This window comes from Schistocerca serialis, chromosome 2 (assembly GCF_023864345.2).
Source record: "Schistocerca serialis cubense isolate TAMUIC-IGC-003099 chromosome 2, iqSchSeri2.2, whole genome shotgun sequence".
Taxonomy (NCBI): domain Eukaryota; kingdom Metazoa; phylum Arthropoda; class Insecta; order Orthoptera; family Acrididae; genus Schistocerca; species Schistocerca serialis.
In genome coordinates this window covers 417,779,928-417,797,274 of record NC_064639.1, presented here as the reverse complement: position 1 = coordinate 417,797,274, position 17,347 = coordinate 417,779,928, and the positions used below count along the sequence as shown (strand labels likewise).

General features: G+C 44.8%; 1 protein-coding gene across 1 annotated transcript in view; it reads right to left on the bottom strand.

Moving 5' to 3' along the window:
• LOC126457268 (protein takeout-like) overlaps positions 1-16,943 on the bottom strand; it is a 119,327-nt gene extending 102,384 nt beyond the window's left edge. Inside the window, exon 1 of the mRNA XM_050093432.1 lies at positions 16,742-16,943. The gene's annotated coding sequence lies outside the window, so the exon portion shown is untranslated. The remainder of the gene's footprint in view (positions 1-16,741) is intronic.
• Between the last annotated feature and the right edge of the window lie 404 nt (positions 16,944-17,347).

Sequence of the window (17,347 nt, the reverse complement as noted above, 5' to 3'; positions counted from 1 at the left end):
TTGTGGGATGGGCAAAGGTCTTCCATCATAAAACGGTAGCCTGGTTATCGACGTGACAGGAACATCGACGTATCCATTAAAAGTAATTCCGCCAAAGTGTTTACCGTTCTGTCAACCCTACGACGAATACTTTTACTTACAGTTGAATGATTAGGTTCAGCCATGACAAAAATGCCCTAGTCTCATCAACAGCAAACGGAAATCACAAGTGGAAGCGATTTAATTAATAAAATACTCTCTTGGATCCGTTATCAAATGCAGGCTCTAATTTTCGAGAAAATGCTTTCAAATGAATGGTTTGCTGAGATATTGTCCCTAGTGTGCGAGGTATTTAGGAACGTTAACGAGGTTGCTTGATATTCACTGTAAAAAATGTGAATACAGTACATGTGCCTTCACTTATTGTCCACGGTGCATTGAATGTTTTCGACATATACCTTCTTGGGCAGTGCCATGGTTCTCTTAAGGCAAAACGTAAAGATTGGAATAGTACCATCTATGCTTTTCATTTTCAAATTCTGTTTGTTATAAGAGGTTATGTAAGATTTGTAATGATAAAATCTGTTTTTGATAATACTGCAAAGCTTACTTCTTTTAACAAAAAGATTTTCATAAAAAATTGATGGTGTTGATGTCACATACGTCCACCACAGCATAAGAAAGAAAGAAGAACTATGATTGGGTTCCAACGCAGAGTGCATAAACGTGGAACTGAGCTCTTAGCCGCTATGCTACCGACTCGCTTGGTTTAGATTGAACTGATGAAGTAGCATCAGAACTTTGTCATTTTCTCGCAATTAAGTGTTAGTACGTAATCATAATAGGTGTCTTTATTTTCATACCTCTTGCACCAAGCGAGTTTTCGTTTGGGTCAGAGACCGACCTGTGGCGGGTTACCGTCTCAGCTGCTCTTTCAGATGAAACTGTTGGGTGCCATTTGGGCATTATGTGAGGACTGGAAGCCATACATGTGTCCGGTTCAGCAGTACGATCTTGGAACTTACGTGGAGGTACTCCGATTCCTAAAGAGATGATAGTGGTGTAGAATGAATGACTTGTTTATCCTCATCACTTGGATCAAGGCTAGACCGGTGACCCTTACTTAAACTATTTCGTTAGTACGACGAGGAAGGGGGTTGATCTTGACCTGACTACAAATTTTTTTCACAGTGGTAAAATTGCGTCACATAGAGAGATTGCGGTGACGATATACCGGTTGGTGGACACTCCTCACAAAAACATTAAGTTATAGAAATAAGTGTGTGAAACGAATCGAAGAGTTCAGTGACACAAATGGGAAGTTTGTTAGCTCTGTAGGGGTGATTTCAAATGGGAATACTTGCGCAAGAAATGATTTAGGTTCGACCACAAAATGTATAATTTATTTCATCAACCTTATTTCGTCTACATTAAATGCCTTATCGGTGTTCAACTATTTCACGTTATTACACGGTGACGTAAAGAGTGAAGTGTCTAGTCTATATGTCTATTTGTCCTTCTGGGCTGGCTCTGAGCACTATGGGACTTAACTGCTAAGGTCATCAGTCCTCTAGAACTTAGAACCACTTAAACCTAACTAACCTAAGGACATCACACACATCCATGCCCGAGGCAGGATTCGAACCTGCGACCGTAGCGGTCGCGCGTTTCCAGACTGTAGTGCCTAGAACCGCTCGGCCACTTCAGCCGGCATTTGTCCTTCTGGTGTTGCCCTATTTGTGTAACTCTTAACTGTTTAGTTAAGCAAGAGCTGGTGTGCAACTGTATCAGAAGACAAGTTTATTTGTGCAGGACATATCTTAAAAGTGTTAATAAGCGTTTCCAGTAGACTCCATCATGAAATGAAATTACAATTAGCTTTGTCCACTGAGTCAGATTCGGCTGCATGTTCCGTAATACTTAACATAGCATTCTGTTTTAAAAATTACACTTCGTGGATTCTAACACAAATGTTGTGTTAGTGTAGAGGCGTCGGTAGTGTGAAACAACCGGGAAACAAACTACGAGCAAAATGCGCCAACTAGGAGGTACTGCATAGAAACTGCGTCCAATGCTCACGTAGAGTGACCTCTTCTGGTTACTTTTGTTCCGTGTTACGTATCTACTGTATCGTTACACTTGCATGCTTTCGTGGTCGCCTTTCCCCTAACGCTGCTTCAGTATGGACGAAACTTAGACACAGACTGGTTTGAAGCTGAATGTGCGCATAATTCTCCTGATAATTCCAGTTGATTTGTTTTATACGTGCGGTTCAAAAAGTTTCCATTTGAAGGCGTTGCTGCAGCGCGTATGGACCTTAAAGTGACTCCGATGTGGGTGTAGAAGCACCGACATGTAGGCAAGAGATTAGTGTGGCATTCGTGTCTTTCCGACGTGTCTGTAAATGTGCAAACGTGAACTATAATGACATATTACCAAACGTATCTAAACAGGACATCGTGTTGTTATTCTTCTATGGCTGCCGAAGGACAAACACCGGTAGCCATCCATAGCAGAATGAAGAACATAATGGGGCGACATGTCTGTAGAACACCGTCGTCGTGGAATGGTGCGCCAAGTCCTGCTGGTCGCTATTAGGCACAAGACGCCGGTCGGTCAGCGAGGCCAGCCTTATCCAAACCAAGTGGGAGGCACTCAAGCACTCGTCCTACAGGCCTGATCCCTTGCCATGCTGTTATCGCGCCTTCCATCCTTTAAAAAAGGCGTTGAACGATCGATGATGCCTGTCGGACGAGGATGTGAAGCAGGCAGTTACGGACATCTTCACGCAGAAGGACACGATGTTTTACCGAATGGGTATCATCAACCTCGTGCATCGGAGGGATGATTCTCTCAGTGCTCAAGGAGATATAGCATTGTTGGCATACTGATTCTGGACTGTACAGCCTTCTAACGGAAACGTTTTGATCACCTCTTATATTAAGAAAAACTTTTTTCCTATCGTTATTATGGTAAGATATAATTTACTTGTATTAGTACAATGCATACTAAATAGCGTTTTCCGTTAGTTTGTTGAACATAACAGATAACATAAGAGGTAAATTAATCGGCAGCAACATATTCTACCACATTATCTAAAATAGTCTGGCAATGCTTGAACAACATCTCGAATTCACTCCTGTAGCAATTCGTTCGTAGTACTTTCGTATCCTTGCCTGTTGCTCTGTGTACGAGACAGTAAAGCTGTCTGGTTGTCCATAACGATAAGGAGAGGGATCTCGCGAATTCTGTCACTGACTGTGTTACGGCGTAAAGTCAGCGCCGGCACGCCAGTCAGGAACGACAGAGAAGGCTGTGAGAAGAGGTCAGCCAATTGCACCTCCCCAAGGACGATAACGCGACAGCAGTGGCCCATACGTGAAGGCGACATAAGCGCCGCGCCCGACTGTTTGCAGCCACTTCGATAGCAGCTTCAACATCAGCCATTTTTTTAGCCGAAGCATCGTAGCCTCTTCATTAGCAATCTTTACGTAGCACATTTAGAGATCAGCACTCACTGCAAAGACTGATTATTTTGTATGTCGCCCTTTGCTTGCGACACGTTTGTGTCATCGCACTTGTGGATGATCATGTATGAGGGATGGAACTTCAATAGCGGCAACTATTTATTTATAGATCGTACACAATAGATACGTGTTGCAAAGTTTCACTGACCTTCAAAGTAGTCATCAGCATTGTATATAACCCGTTGCCAGAGATGTGGAAGTCGTAGGTTGTGTTCCAAAAATGAACAGAATAGAGACAGAAGTGATGACACTTTCTGCAGGACCTGACCATCATTTTGCAGGACAATGCTCAAGCACGTACAGTGCATGCTGTTACTGATTTGTTTGACAGATGGGGCTGCTAAGTGCTATACCACCTACTGCACTCCCCTGACTTAAGCCCTCGTGAGTTCAATTCGATTTCTAAACTGAAGGAAACACTTCACAGCGTTCGCTTAAGAACTGCTACAAATAAGTCGGGCAATAGACGGCGCCGCTCGGTAGAAATGGCTCTGAGCGCTATGGAACTTAACATCTGAGGTCATCAGTCCTCTAGAACGTAGAACTAATTGAACCAAACTAACCTAAGGACATCACATAAATCCATGCCCGAGGCAGGATTCGAACCTCCGACTGTAGCAGTCGCGCGGTTCCGGACTGAAGCGCTTAGAACCGCTTGGCAACAACGGCCGGCCACGCCACTCGAACTGTCAACACAACTGGCACTGCTAAGAGTATCCTACGACTTCCACATCGCTGGCAACGGGCTATACACAATGCTGGTGACTACTGTGAAGGCCAGTAAAACTTTGAAACACGTATCTATTTTGTACGAGCTGTAAATAAATAGTTGCCACTATTAACGTTTCAACCCTCGTGTAAAGGACTACAGGAATTCTCAGTTCAAAGTTATGTATTTGTACTGGTCTTGTTGTAATAAAAGTCGTTAATAGGAGTTGTTTGATTATTTGTGTAGCGAACCGAGTATGCAGGATTCCTAGACTCAACAGACTGTACATTAACGTCAGTGAAACTTGTATTTCCTAGACAGAATGACCAGGAAGTCTACGACCACGGAAAACGTGCAATAAATTGCAAGATGAAGAAGTGCTTAAGGCTGCATCAAGAACAGCTTTTCCATAGGACATGTAGCGCTCTCTCTTATGCTTAGTCCAGCCATTAAAGAGCCTTGAAACGTCAAAGTATGCTTCATCGAATATAAAGTGTACAATATTAACATGAAGATGAATGATAATGGAAAAGACTCCTCATGACATGTTTTTCCGACAAAGTTCCAAGTGTGGAACAGCATCAGAATCAACAAGAAAGCATTATGACTGACAACTTGTCTACATAACCGTAACCGAGCATACGCTTCCGTCCACTGAATTGCCTTGTCAGTGCAGTCATGTGGACGTGTCTGTACTGATTATCCTAAGCCGTTTGCAGCATGCTGGCCTCGTGTACCTTTGGATCGTCTTTAACTGTTCAAAACACCGCAAATATCCGATACGAATACATGAAAGTAAACGCCGTCATTGGCCATCGAGTTGCAAAATTCAGTGTCATACAACGAGTCTCGCTTCGGTTTCTCTCCGTCACGCTGTCTTCTACGCTTGGTTCTCATCACCCTATGTAGATTTTCAGAAGAGCGTCACTGAAAGTAAAGTTACAGTTCACATGCTAAACCTACTGTCTGAACAAGATATAGTGATTCTATAGATGTCAAGCTATGACTAAGATTCGTGAGATTTTTATTGTCCCTGTCATTGTGACGGACGAGATATATTTACATCAGATTTCAACGTTAACATTTTCAGTTTATTTTAATGAATTTGGTTTTGTAGTTAAAATTGTGAAATAAAGGATCACTTTTTTGAATCTCCGTAAATGTTTCCCATTGCGAGGCAAAACTTTGAAAGTTGGCTCAAAGGTGCTGAGACAATGCGCAAAAAGGCAGGCTGGCCCATGCCCTGAACAGGTTTCTCTTTGGAGCAAGGGATATGTGGCTTGCTAAGCCACGAGGGAAGCAGTGGATGGGAAGGGAGTGAGACAGGGTTGTAGCCTCTCCCCGATGTTATTCAATCTGTATATTGAGCAAGCAATAAAGGAAACAAAAGAAAAGTTCGGAGTAGGTATTAAAATCCATGGAGAAGAAATAAAAACTTTGAGGTTCGCCGATGACATTGTAATTCTGTCAGAGACAGCAAAGGACTTGGAAGAGTAGTTGAACAGAATGGACAGTGTCTTGAAAGGAGAGTATATGATGAACATCAACAAAAGCAAAACGAGGATAATGGAATGTAGTCGAATTAAGTCGGGTGATGCTGAGGGAATTAGATTAGGAAATGAGACACTTAAAGTAGTAAAGAGGTTTTGCTATTTGGGGAGCAAACTAACTGACGATGGTCGAAGTAGAGAGGATATGAAACGTAGACTGACAATGGCAAGGAAAGCGTTTCTGAAGAAGAGACATTTGTTAACAACGAGTATAGATTTAAGTGTCAGGAAGTCGTTTCTGAAAGTCTTTGTATGGAGCGCAGCCATGTATGGAGGTGAAACATGGGCGATAAATAGTTTGGACAAGGAGAGAATAGAAGCTTTCAAAATGTGGTGCTACAGAAGAATGCTGAAGATTAGATAGGTAGATCACATAACTGATGAGGCGGTATTGAATAGAATTGGGGAGAAGAGAAGTTTGTGGCACAACTTGACTAGAAGAAGGGATCGGTTGGTAGGACATGTTCTGAGACCAATTTAGTATTGGAGGGCAGCGTGGAGGTTAAAAATCGTAGAGGGAGACCAAGAGTGAAATACACTACGCAGATTCAGAAAGATGTAGGCTGCAGTACGTACTGGGAGATGAAGAACCTTGCACAGGGTAGAGTAACATAGAGTAACATGTAGAGCTGCGTCAAACCAGTCTCAGGACTGAAGACCACAACAACAACAACAAGCCACGAGGCGTGAATTTGATGTCGGGCGGGTCGCCGTCACGAGCGGTAGCGAGGACACAGGTCGTAGGGAGTCGCACCAGAAGACTCGATTTGAGCTCGACGTGCGTGCTGGCGGCGGTGCCAAGGGTTGCCGACCCTTAGTTTCCTGATCACGCTGGGCGTGTTTCTGAGAAAACGTGTGGAAAATAACCCAGTGGATTGACGCGGGAGCTCTCTGAGGGTACCTACTGGAAGGAATCTGCTGCACCACCCAAGCTTTGGACGACACCGGGAGTTGTACGTCATCTTACATCTCACAGTCTTCCAGGTGAGAAAGTTTGTGAACCGATATTATACGTGACCAAAAGTATCCGCACACCATCAAAACATACGTTTTTCGTATTAGGTGCACTGTGCTGCCACCTACTGCCAGGCAACGCATATCAGCGACCTCTGTAATCATTAGACATTGTGAAAGAGCTAAATGGGGCGCTCCGCCGAACTCACGGACTTCGAACGTGGTGATTGGGTGTCACTTGTGTCGTACCGTCTGACCGTGAGATTTCCACACTCCTAAACATCCATAGGTCCACTGTTCAAATGGCTCTGAGCACTATGGGACTCAACATCTGAGGTCATAAGCCCCCAGGTCCACTGTTTCCGATGTGATAGTGAAGTGGGAACTTGAAGGGACACGTACAGCACAAAAGCGTACAGGCCGACCTCGTCTCTTGACTGACAGAGGCCGACGACAGTTGAAGAGGGTCGTAATGTGTACTAGGCAGACATCTATCCAGACAATCACACAGGAATTCCAAACTGCATAAGGATCCACTGCAAGTACAGTTCGGCGGGAGGTGAGAAAACTTGGATTTCATGGTCGATCGGCTGCTCATAAGCCACACATAAAGGCGGCAAATGCCAAACGACGCCTCGCTTGCTGCAAGGAGCGTAAAAATTGGACGATTGAACAGTGGGTAAACATTGTGTGGAGTGACAAATCACGGTTCACAATGTAGAGATCCGATGGCAGGGTGTGACTATTTCGAATGCCCGGTGAACGTCATCTGCCAGAGTTTGTAGTGCCAACAGTAAAATTCGGAGGCGGTGGTGTTATGGTGTGGTCGTGTATTTCAAAAATGGTTCAAATGGCTCTGAGCACTATGGGACTTAACTTCTGAGGTCATCAGTCCCCTAGAACGTAGAACTACTTAAACCTAACTAACCTAAGGACATCACACACATCCATGCCCAAGACAGGATTCGAACCTGCGACCGTAGCGGTCGCGCTGTTCCAGACTGTAGCGCCTAAAATCGCTCGGCCACTCCGGCTGGCTCGTGGTTTTCATGGAGGGGGTTTGCACTCCTTGTTTTGCGTGGCAATATCACTACACAGGCTTACATTGCTGTTTTAAGCACCTTCTTGGATCCCACTGTCGAAGTGCAACTAGGGGATGGCGACTGCATCTTTCAACACGATCGAGCACCTATTCATAATGCACGGCCTGTGGCGGAGTGGTTACACGACAGTAACATCCCTCTAATGGACATGCCCGACCAAAGTCGTGACCTGAAGCCTACAGAAAATCATTGGGATGTTTTGGAACGCCAACTTCCTGCCAGGCCTCACCGACTGACATCGATAGCTCTCCTCAGTGCAGCACTCCGTGAAGAATGAGCTGCCATTCCCCAACAAACCTTCCAGCACCTGATTGAACTTATGCCTGCGATAGTGGAAACTGTCATAAACGTTCAGTCTAGGCGAACACCATATTGAATTCCAGCATTACCGATGGAAGGCACCACGAACTTGTGTGTCCAGATACTTCTGATCACACAGTGTATTTATCGGGGCTAAATTTAACTCAGCAAGAGACATTCCTGAGCAATATTCGTGTACCTGTTGGAGAATCTGATTTTGCTGTCTATTCAGTGACTTTACTTGCCAAGGTGCGTTGTACCTCGGTTTGAGTTTCAGCACAGCCTCCTGGTTTCGAATTGCGTGGTGGGCCGCCACAAGTGTCGCATTTATCTCGATGTCTAAAGCAGTTACCGCGGAGAAGAGTGTCAAATTTTAATTCCTTTCCTGTTTATTTATGTTTAATGCCTTACTGCTGAATTTTAGCTATGATCGCCAGACGGGACTGACGTGTCTTGAAACTTATGTTAGTGAACCATGAGTTACTACCATTGTCTTCAAGGCTTTCTGGCACAGCTGGGTGGTAGTTCTGTAGCCAACATTTCGATAGTATTCACGCACGCAAGTGCTACATCTACATCTACATTTATACTCCGCAAGCCACCCAACGGTGTGTGGCGGAGGGCACTTTACGTGCCACTGTCATTACCTCCCTTTTCTGTTCCAGTCGCGTATGGTTCGCGGGAAGAACGACTGTCTGAAAGCCTCCGCGCGCGCTCGAATCTCTCTAATTTTACATTCGTGATCTCCTCGGAAGGTATAAGTAGGGGGAGCAATATATTCGATACCTCATCCAGAAACGCACCCTCTCGAAACCTGGTGAGCAAGCTACACCGCGATGCAGAACGCCTCTCTTGCAGAGTCTGCCACTTGAGTTTGATAAACATCTCCGTAACGCTATCACGGTTACCAAATAACCCTGTGACGAAGCGCGCCGCTCTTCTTTGGATCTTCTCTTATCTCCTCTGTCAAATCGATCTGGTGCGGATCCCACACTGATGAGCAATGCTCAAGTATAGGTCGAACGAGTGTTTTGTAAGCCACCTCCTTTGTTGATGGACTACATTTTCTAAGGACTCTCTCAATGAATCTCAACCTGGTTCCCACCTTACCAACGATTAATTTTATATGAGCATTCCACTTCAAATCGTTCCGCACGCATACTCCCAGATATTTTACACAAGTAACTGCTACCAGTGTTTGTTCCGCTATCATATAATCATACAATAAAGGATCCTTCTTTCTATGTATTCGCAATACATTACATTAGTCAATGTTAAGGGTCAGTTGCCATTCCCTGCACCAAGTGCCTATCCGCTGCAGATCGTCCTGCATTTCGCTACAATTTTCTAATGCTGCAACTTCTCTGTATACTACAGCATCATCCGCGAAAAGCCTCATGGGACTTTCGACACTATCTACTAGGTCATTTATATATATATTGTGAAAAGCAATGGTCCCATAACACTCCCCTGTGGCACGCCAGAGGTTACTTTAACGTCTGTAGACGTCTCTCCATTGATAACAACATGCTGTGTTCTGATTGCTAAAAACTCTGTTCTGCTTGCTAACACATGGACTCGCCCGGTCCCATATGAAGGGCGTAATGTTTGAATTCAATTAACTGTTGCCGTCTGAAGTTATTCCAGTCAACAGCTACCAAACCGACGAGGTACTTTTCAACTAGCTAAACCTGTTAACTCTGCTGGAGAGGTTCTTACTAGAAAATACTGTAAGTGCTCTGCTGCCCTTTATTTATTTATTAATTATTATTATTATCATTATTACTGTACATTTTCGTCTATTTGACAGGCACAGGTAGTTTCTTAGCACTGTTCTGTAACTGGTACGCTAAATTTTGCAATTATCATCTGTCTCTCCCGATAGAATTGCCTTGGGCGTGTTGATGTTAGCTGAGGCTGCTTCCCCGGTCTTCCCTTCCACCTGATGACAACTTGCTGACTGTTAATTGTATTATGTACCTGTATAGTCACATGCGTCTACTTTGTGTGTTTTAGCAGGCGAAGCCGGTATTCTGAGCCGTTGGCTGTTAATTGTCCTGAATGAGATTTTCACTCTGCAGCGGAGTGTGCGCTGATATGAAACTTCCTGGCAGATTAAAACTGTGTGCCCGACAGAGACTCGAACTCGGGACCTTTGCCTTTCGCGGGCAAGTGCTCTACCGTCTGGTAGAGCACTTGCCCGCGAAAGGCAAAGGTCCCGTTAATTGTCCTGACTTCTGGCCAGTTACCGAGGGCACTGTGGGCCATTCACCTTGTATTGCTGTTTCAACAGGATTTAGCTAAATTCTATCAATCAATGTTTGATTACACTTACGCTGTAGACAACTTGCTGTTCTAGTGTATAATTTGCGCAGTTATGTTATCAATTCCAGGTTTGAATGTCAGCAAATGTAGGTTTTTGGACTCCCTCGTGAACTTACTGGGTCTGAGGTACTGGTTATAAGTAAATGTTCTTAATCTTGGCAAACAACTTTCATGTTTTAATAAGCAAAGAGATGCTACCTGTTTTAATGAACTGGCTTTAACAGTTATTTTAGGTCTCGACCTAAGCCTAAGTTTAGATTGTGTCGACATTGTAGGTGGTCCGCGGTTTGTGTTATGGACACCAGGGATGGAGAGTTCGAAGTGGGGCATTTATCATCTGATGCAGTCTAAGCTCTTCTTGATGTTTTTCGGGGCTTTCCTGAAGTATTGACCAACAAGCTGGGAATGATTAATAGCATCCTGTTTCCGGAACAGGTGCTTGTCTGACAATATCCATAGCTTCTATCTCCCATGAAGATGAATAAAGCTATGTATTTGTGAGCAAGATGTTGGATGAGGGAGGCATTAGACCATCGATATCCCCATATGCAACACCAATATTTCTGATGGTGAAGGGCAGTCGGGGGAGTTCAGACTAGTGATTGATTACTGACTGCTCAACTATAAGTTAGTACTGGAGTCAATTTCCTTTCCTGGTTTTCTGAAACCCGTTATTTCTCCGTGGTTGATCTCAAGCAGGCGTACTAACAGATCCATTCGGCCGAAGGATCTAAGACGTCCACGGCTTTGCAACCGACTGGAAACTGTGTGATATCAAGCGGATGCCCTTTGGTCTGCCAGCTGGAGCGGCAGTCCTCTCCAGTTTGCTCAGTTTGGTGCTCGGAGATGTAAAATTTAAGTTCATATATAATCATCTGGACGTCGTGATATACAGTGCGCCATTCGGTGGACATTTAGAACATTTACGCAAGATTGAGGAGCATCTAAGGGAGGTGGGTTTAACCATCTATCCACCAAAGTTACTCTACCGTGTCAGGAGTTCTCCCCTCAATCCTGAACAATCTACAAGTGGGGCAATCTACAGCTTTCGCCCGCCCAAGACCAAGAAGTGGATAGTCTGATTAGTCGATATGACGAATTTTTTGGTGAATTCGTGCCCAGGTTTGCTAATCTGTTGTGTAAAAAAGGGGGACCATTTCTATGGACTGAGATCCAGCAGGCAGCTTTTGATGCGCTAAATATCCTTAAGTAACGCTCTCATGCTCACGATTCCCGATTTCCGTCGACCGTTCGTAGTACAGATGGGCGCCTCGAAATCGAGTGTGGCTGCCAGGAGCAGGATGGCGAGCGCCAGTAATTCGTTTACACATCGAGGTCTCTGTCACATGCGGAATGAAAACATTCTACATACGAGTTGGAAGCATGTGCCGTACTACTCAATATTGAGAAATTTAAATATTATCTCTAACGCCTTCAATTAACTCCGGAGACAGATAACCAAGGCGCTGCAGTCGTGGACTGTGCGGCTGGTCCCGGCTGAGGTTCGAATCTTCCTTCGGGCATGGGTGTGCGTGTTTGTCCCTAGGATAATTCAGGTTAAGTAGTGCGTAAACTTAGGGACCGATGACCTTAGCAGTTAAGTACCATAGGATTTCACACACAGATAACCAAGCGTCCTGCTGGGTCTTGTCACGTCACACAAAACTGGACGCATTGACGGTGGACAGAGCGTATTTCGGCCATCCTGTTCTCCGTGCAGCACACAAAGGCGCAACATAGCGCAGTGAGCAGGATATTTGAGGAGGACGAGGAGGAAGAGAGCTGCCAGGTGGTGAATGCCGTGCCGGTTGAAGTGTCGGCCTTGTTTGGTAACCTTCAGGAGCAGCAGGAGGAAGATCCAAATTTAGGACTCAGGAAGCGGTTGATGTCGGGCGAGGAGGGACCGGTATATGAACTATAGAAGCGGATTCGCTGCCACCACATGCGACGGTATGAGGTAGCTAAGATCAGTCCGTTGCTGTGCTGGTACCGCTGTCTTTAAATACCATCGTATCTCGGTGAAAGGTGGCACCAAGGTGTATATAAGACCATCCACAAGATCCTAGTATCCCTGAACTGGGAATCATTGTATCGTGATGTACGGAAAATGATAAACCAGTGACAGGAGGCTACTTCAGTCAACTTGGGCAGAGACGTGAATGGAACGTCTGTTCATTGACTATGTGGTTCCTTTGCCGCGTACCCAGGATAGGCAGCGGGATAGTATTGTGATAGTAGAAGAGTTTCTTAAGCTTAGCTGGTTGGTGCTCAGTGTGGAAGTAATCCCTGGGCGAAGCATTAAACTTCTGACCAGGATCTTTTCCTTATTTGGGCCCCCACGAGTAATCGTTAATGGTAACACCCTAGCATTTGTATCAGTTCTGCTTTCAGTCGGGGATGAAACACGTAACTGCGATAGCTTACTACTCCTGTCTCTCCCTTGTCGAATGGGTGAATCGAAACTTAGTGCGCCTCATTATATTTCACCTGGAAGCCTAAACTAAATGGAACCCTTTCTTGCCCTGGCTTAACTTAGCCTTTAATACCGGTAGAACGAGGCCCAAACGGCGACCCCAGCGTCCCTCCTGTTCCCATATTCCCTCAATTCTCCTTTGTCCAATATTTGGTCGATCCAAGACCTGATACCTAACAAGATTAGCCCAGAGATTATCAAGCACAACTGGCGCAAGTCTAAGGTCAATATCGCGAGCGCACACGTAAGGGCGCAGCGCGGAGAACAGCGGTCGACGTCCGAGCAACATTGAGGTCGGAGACGTGGTGGCCAGGACCATGCAGGAAAGTTGTCACATCATTTGTGGGGTCATACAAGGTGGTGGAAAAGCCTACTCTAGTCACTCGGGGCCGGCCGCGGTGGTCTAGCGGTTCTAGGCGCTCAGTCCGGAACCGCGCGACTGCTACGGTCGCAGGATCGAATCCTGCTTCGGGCTTGTATGTTTGTGATGTCCTTAGGTTAGGTAGGTTTAAGTAGTTCTAAGCTCTAGGGGACTGATGACCACAGATGTTAAGTCCCATAGTGCTCAGAGCCATTTGAACCATTTTTTTTAGTCACTCGGAGGCCTTTAATGAGGACACAGGTGTTGATCACTGGTTGCAACTGAGTCTTGTCAGGTTGGGCAGTTCTCAATAGTTTCTCCATTGTTGTGAACACTCCCCCAGGGAGCTTCAGTTTATGGGATGATAGTGTCTCAGTGTTTGGTGCTATTAATGTACCTCTTGCAGTAGGAGTCTCTGATTTGATATCTACTCGGTGACTTGACGTATCGAAGTTCGTTTATTTCCGTTTCGTGCATCAGCTCAGCCTCCTGGTTAGAATTTCGGGGTGGCCGATCTCCAAATCTGCGTTACCACGATTCTAACCGCCTTCCGATGCGCCACGGTAGTTTCACATTTTCCTTGATGTCTAACGAGCTACCGCAGACAAATGTGTAAAAGTTTTTTTATTCCTAGCCTGTTTATTTGTGTTTAATGTATTACTGTTGAATTCTTGCTATGATTTCCTGCTGGGACTGACATGTGTTTTGAAACATAAGTCTCGCGGAATTCAATAATAGTTTGGTAAAGCATTAATTACTACGGCACATCTTACAAGCTTTCTGGATCAGCTCGGAGGAAGTTTTCTAGCCAGCCTTCCTATAGTATTTTCGGGTGGGAGTTGAGTCTGTTCTGTGTGCTGACGGGTGGATTCGTTTCGGTCGTGCGCCAAGGGCGTAGTAATTGGATTTATTACAGCGGTCTACAGGTCTACGGAGTCCTTTACAATCAGCTAACTTTGTTACCTCGGTTAGAGAGGTTCTCATTTGAAATTAGTCTAAGTGCATTGATGTCCTTAATTTATTGTTATTATTATTTATTATTATTATTGGTGTTCGCCGATTATACAGCCCACGAGTAGTTTGCATTGTGGACACAAGGGGTGGAGAATTCGAAATGGGGCATTTATCATCTGATGCTGCCCTAGCTCTCCTTGATGTTTTGCGGGGCTTTCCTGGAGTACTGACCAACAAGTTGGGAATGACCAATCGAACAGAGGATCGCATTATACTTTTTGACCAGGTGCCTGTCAGACAATATCCACACCTTCGCCAGCCGCTGTGACCATAGCGGTTCTAGGAGCTTCAGTCCGGAACCGCGCTGTTACTACGGTCGCTGGTTCGAATCCTGCCTCGAGCATGGATATGTGTGATGACCTTAGGTTAGTTAGGTTTAAGTAGTTCTACGGCTAGGGGCTGATGACTTCAGATGTTGCCCCATAGCGCTCAGAGCCATTTGAACCATTTTGAACCATACCGTCTATCTCTCCCAAGGATACAATCTCTGCGCAAGTTAGTGAACAAGATGTGAGACGAAGGAGTCATTGGGCCACCGACGTCCCCATATGCAACACCAACATTTTGTGAAGGGCAATGGGTGAAATCCAGATCGGTGTTTGATTACTGCTGATCAATCGTAAGTTTATTCTGGAGTCCGCTTACCCTCCTGTTTTCCCCTCCCCCTAATTTCCACTTGTCTAATTGGCAATCGTATGATGCAACTGCACAGTCACATGTGTCTGCTTCGTGTGTCGTAGAACAGGAGTACAGGTATTCTGAGCAGTTGACTTCAGGACAGTGACGGCTGTCACTATGTGCCGATTACCTTGTATTGTCATTCTAATAGTATTAAGATAAGTTCAGTTGATCAAAAATCGGTTAAAATTATGCTGCGAGGTCCGCATTTACAAGTCCCAAGCATTTCTACCTCTGTTTTTGTGACCGAAACATTTTTTCGATCAAATCACTTCAACTTCTGTCAGTGTGCAAACAATTTACCTTAAAACTAAAACAGTAGTTTAAATTCCCTCACTGGCAATGATAATGTTTGGTAGTCACAATATAGTGGTCTTATTAAGAATGTTATTTATGTACAGAACTTTATGTGTAAAGAATTATCACTCTAATACCTATTCAGATGTTTCTAGATTCTTATGAGTTGAAATTTTTGTTACTAGCGGAAATTTTCATAATAATAACAAAAACAGGTGTAGTTACTAATAAAAAGGTGCAATATAAAGACAATATCGAAGAGCAATCATTAGCTGCTGCTTCACAAATGTCACTGCATCACAAACATATCTTCCTTTAGCCAACAAAAATATATTAGGTCTACGCTTTTGCTTCCGCAGTTTTAGAATAGATATCAGTAGCAGCAAGTGGTAGTGCGGTTGGTAGGTCGTAGATGTCATACAGCAAACGTAGACATTTGTAAACATAGCTACATCAAAATATTAGTCGATTTGTGATTGCACCATGAAGCTATTCTCGACTGAATATGTCAACTTACGAGCCCAATATTCGTCGTTCGCAGAAAGTTATAATTTTACGCTTTAACGTGATTATATCTGCGGCTGAAGCTCATAAAATCCTGGGCAGAACCTACGGTGAGGCTTTTATTAGTGACAGAACGTGCAGAGAATGGTTTCATCGGTTCGAGGTAGCTGATTTTGTACGTCGAAGAAAAGTGGTGAAAGACGGAAGCTTCTCGAAGCTACGGTAAAGAGGAAAAACTCGCAGGATATCATTATCGGAAGCAATTAATGCGTTTCAGCCGAGGGTTGAAGACCAACGGTCACGATATAGCGATAGGTGATTTTCCAGCACGACAATCCTCGACCCCACGTCGTAAAATCCATCTAAACATGCTTGGAAACGCTGAAATAGACAGTCCTACCCCACCCGCCGTATTCTCCAGATATTGCTTCCTCCGACTATCACCTTTTTCGATCAGTGTCACACGGTCTGGCTTACCAGCACTTCTAGTCATATGAACAAGTGCAAAATTGGATCGGTGCACGGATCTCCTCAAATGACGGGCAGTTCTTCCGCTGCGAGATTAGTACGCTGCCCAAACGATGGGAAAAAGTAGTGGACAGCGACGAACAATAATTTGAATTGTAATTATTTTTTTTTAATTTTTTTTTTTTTTTTTTTTTTGCAACGAAGCCTCCAGGTTCGAGAAAAAAACGGGACAACCAAAGTTGTAGATCTAATACCTCCGATTTAAACTTAGTTATTTATGTCTTAGTCTAATAAACATCGATCGCACACAATTTCAGGTCGCAAACAAAAGGTACCCACTGAACTTGAAGAAACTGTTTTCGGTGTAACGTTAGAACTAAGGTTCAAATATTTTTGTTTTTCGGAACTAGACCCGTACTGACAACGATAAAGATGCAACAGGTAGCGAGCTTATGCCTTGCGAAGCTAGCGGCGCCGCTGAGCTGTGTTGTTGACTTACGAGCCCGCAGTTCCGCTGCTGCTGCTGCTGCTGCTGCTGTGTGTGCGGCGGCAGCCAGGCGACTGGAGACCGGAGACTGGTACGCGGCGCTGCTGCGGCCGAGTTGTCTGCAGGCCGGCAGAGCGGCTGCCAGCGGCTGCCCTTGACACGCGCCGACCGCGAATCCCTGCCCTACGGCGCAGGATCCATCTCTGTGAATCCACTGCCGGGCGTCGCCGATTTAATCTCCACCCGTCATCCTTGAGCTACTGGAAGTATCTTCCCGCGGGATCTACAGGCGTTACATGGTGTTCTTGAGCTGTCCGCGCTGATTGATCGGTATTAAGCGTTTCAGAGCCTCTGTCTTTAATTGTGTGCATTAATGTTGGCTGGGTATTAGCTGCAACAGTAATATTTTTCGCCAATGGAAACCTCATGTACACATTTGTGAATATTTAACCTTTTCAACACGCATACGTTCTGCCATCTGTTGGGCAGAACTGCAAAAATATCAACGAGTGTCTGTACCAGTAAGCAGCAACTTGTGGCCTCTAGATTACGCAGGAGTGGTCGGTTAGTTATAATCCACTGTATAATTCACTATTATTATTTTGCATGGCAATTATT